The following is a 315-nucleotide window of genomic DNA, read 5'->3' as shown; positions in this document are numbered from 1 at the left end:
TTCTCTTAATGGTCTGAGTGTTCATTACTTAAAGATCTAATGTTCGCCCTGTAAATTCTTTTTGCCTTGAATTATTTGATTCCTCATATATGAAATTCTTCTTCGCTTCTTTATTTTAACCCTTTCATTATTTACCATCCCATGATTCACATAGGGATTGTCATAGAAATGAATGATAATTGGTAAAAGAAATAAACTAATTAAGCAAGAAATTACACTCATTGTTCAACAAAAGACTTAAGGATGAAAAAAGGAATGGCAGAGCCCTGAACCTAAGGCAAAGTCAGATGTCAAAAGAGAGGGTACTTAGGGAAA

This window comes from Theobroma cacao, chromosome 1 (genome assembly GCF_000208745.1).
Source record: "Theobroma cacao cultivar B97-61/B2 chromosome 1, Criollo_cocoa_genome_V2, whole genome shotgun sequence".
NCBI classification, from domain to species: Eukaryota; Viridiplantae; Streptophyta; class Magnoliopsida; order Malvales; family Malvaceae; genus Theobroma; species Theobroma cacao.
Note: the sequence above shows the minus strand (reverse complement) of the source record.